This window comes from Schistocerca cancellata, chromosome 3 (genome assembly GCF_023864275.1).
Source record: "Schistocerca cancellata isolate TAMUIC-IGC-003103 chromosome 3, iqSchCanc2.1, whole genome shotgun sequence".
NCBI classification, from domain to species: Eukaryota; Metazoa; Arthropoda; class Insecta; order Orthoptera; family Acrididae; genus Schistocerca; species Schistocerca cancellata.
This window is the reverse complement of record NC_064628.1, coordinates 97443353-97446819: the sequence shown is the minus strand read 5'-3', so window position 1 is coordinate 97446819 and position 3467 is coordinate 97443353.

Genomic DNA, 3467 nt, shown 5'->3' with positions numbered 1-3467 from the left:
TTGTGATAAATAAGAAGAATAAATTTAGAATGAACTGTGTAATTGACATTCACAGTTCAAGGAAAAAAATATAATTTCCACATACACTACGCATCTCTATCTAGCATTCAGTATGGAGGTTTATAGCATGGTCCAAATATCTATAATAGGTTGCCAGTAGAGATCAGGCAGGAAATTTAAATTCTGCATATTTTCAAATCAAAGGAAAAGTATACCTTATTAGCCACACCTACAATTTATCATCACAATGGGCTTATGGCTGTATATTCTGGTTAGCTCCAAATGCACAGCTGATATTGTACTGCATAAAGCTTGCTTGAAATATTGGACAAAACTGTAATTTGAGTAATATGTAGCAGCATGGAGAGAGTATCATGGCACCAAGAAAATTCAGAACATGCTTTCCAGTTACTGCCAGGAGGCACACAGCTGAATACACAACTGATCTGCAAACTGCCCCACATGTTATGTCAATCTGTATTAATGTGCTAACAACAATTAATGAACACAGCTTTGTGCAAACTGGCAGTGCCTTCCATTGCTGCCACACAACCACTGGGGCATAATTTATATGTGCCATGCAAGATCAAACTGGCAGCTGTAACCAGATGGCAGCTGTGCTGCCGGACCCAGCAGCATCCACTGGTCAGCCATCATCACCACCAGATCATCACTTGTATGCCTAAGTCTGGAATTCAGGGCACCATGCTGCCCCAACTCACGCTGCTCTCCGGCATGGCGGATGATGCCAACTAGTGCCCTCTGAGCAGCAGAGGCCTTTACTGCCAGCTACTGTTTCAGCACCCAGACTATTAGTACCACAAAGCAACACCTCTGACCCCAACATCACTTGCTGCAGCACTGCTTTACTTTGCGTGAGCTTGTTCATGCTCGCAGAATATAGACACTGCGGATCAATGTTAGACCGTGACTACCTGATGAGGGGCTATAAAGAGACGTGTCATTCCTAATCGCGTTTGTTCTAGCTAGCCTTCATTGGTGCAACACAAAGTTAAACTTGGGAATAGAATTTCTGCAAAAAGGGGAGGTAGCATCATGGTGGGTCGGTGATGCTGACACACAGGGTGCTGAAACTAAAGCTTGGCTGGTGCTGGCTGTGTTGTCCAGAGTGCTGTGCAGCAGCATAGATGCACGGCATAATGCCACCTCAAACTCCAGACTTTGGCGCATGACTGGTGGGTAGATGATGATGGTGGCGGTGGTGGTGGTGATGACAGCTGACCAGCGGACACTGGAGGTTTCAATAGCATGACAGAAATCTGGTTACAGAGTGTTGTATGGAGTTTTTGTGGAACTCAAGATGATATTTCTGGGTCAGACGTTAAATACAACTTAAAATATTTTGATATAAGTATCAACCTGCTGAACTGACAGATGAGCCAGAACTATTTTGTGATATTCACTATGCCACCAAACCAATCTCCTATCATTCCCTAAACGCACTTCCTCTTCCAGCTCAGAACACAAAATGAATCACCAGGAAACAAATGTGTGTGAGTCCTTATCAATAACTGGACCTCAGTCTGTAAATGCTCATGAAGTTGTGAAAAAGGTTGTATTGGTTCAGTCATCTTTTCAGTGGAGCTGCACCATTGACCAGAGTACACATTCTTTGAGAGCATAATGCAAGCACAATCCAGTTGACCAGGAATTGTCTTTCATGACAATGATGCTCACTGATGTGAAATTCCACTATATATGAGAGATGGATCAGATACGTAACCAGCACAGTAAATGTGTACGAAAAAAATGCCAAATGAAAACCATCTTCACAATGACATTCACGTATCACTAAATAATTTTTGCAGTGTTTGACAGAGAGTAAAAATAAAACTTTTATGGTGCCAGTAATAACAAGTTTTAAGGAAATTTTACTCTTAAAAACTTTTATTAATGTATGTTAGTAACTGTTTACTGTTGCACTTATGATTTGTACTTGTTATACTTGGTCTTCTATGTTGTTGGAATTCTGTCAGTTTTCATGTGTTGAGGCTTCAGAGTGTGTAAGAATGGGCTTAATCTGGATGAGGCCCATGCATGAAGTTCCAGGGTGTCCAGAGGGATTATGAACTGAGGTGGTACCAGCATGTGGATAAGTTATATCAGTTCTGCCTGCTTTGCACAAAGAGATATCTCACAGTATTTACCTGAGACAGTATTGCTGTCCCACGGGACAACACTGTTCACAGTGGGGCACTTCAGTTAAGATGACAACAATATTTTCCCTACAGATGTGTGTCATAAGAACACATGAAAAGTTGATAACCAAACTTCTTGTAGAAGCTTCTTTGGGAATCTAGTGATTCTTACACCTATGCGACAATACATATAGTCACTGATGGTCGTTGCAGTTAAATCTCTTCCTCTTTACTAGCATTCACTCCTTCATATAACATCCACTGCTTTTCATGTCATCAGTCAAATCCAGGAAGGGAAATCATGTGCACCATCTTTCTCTAAATTGTGTAAAATTTATTTCTGTGATATTGTATTTTAGCTGTCTTTAGTCACGATGCTGGTGGACATCAAGCAGAAAATTGAAAACCTTGGAATGTACAAAATAAAGTAAAAGAATACTTCGTTTTGACAAAGACTACCCACTTTAGTCACCCTTACAACTGACAACAATATTGTGACTCAGGTAAGTAAATTCTGCACAATTTTAATATTTAATAAATTATGAGAGAGAATTGTTCGACAGAACTTAACTTCAGAAAGGGAAATGAGTTGTACCACCAGCAGACACACATAAAAGTATAAAGGATATTTGTCTTTCCTCGTTCTCTGTACAGCTTAGTCTGTCTCATCCTTGGGTCTGGATGACCTGCCTTCTTTTTTAATCTTCCACAACATATCCCTCTCCCCACACTGATAAAACAACTATTAGTGCTGAAAGCTACAAAGTGTGCTCCTTTTAATTGTACATGTGTATACCAGCAGTACTACACTTTTGTGTATACCAGCAGTACTACACTTTTTGTCTCCTGAGGGCAAGTGATGGACAGCAATTTATAAGGTTTTCTGATTGGATTTTTGTTTGATACAATTAATTATAATATTTGAAGATACAAACAGCTGCTGAGTAGTATATCAGAAGGAGCAGTGGCTTTTTTCACATTAGCTGTTTTCTCTTGATATGCATTTATTAAGTAATCTAGAAGTCATTCACATAATTATCAGTGTGAGTAGATTAGCACTAGTCATTATTTGTTGTTGTTGTACTTACAGAAGTGGCATTGTGATGGCTTTTGTGATGAGATTTACACAGAGCAATTTGTAAGCAATTGAATGAGTACCTACAAATCATTAACAATTTTTAAATTACTTCATAAAATGAACACACAGCACTAGCCATTATTTGTTGTTGTACTTTACAGAAGTGGCAGATTCTGACTGTTAATGTATACCTTGATTTGTTTCACATCATGATGGCTTTCTTTCATGAT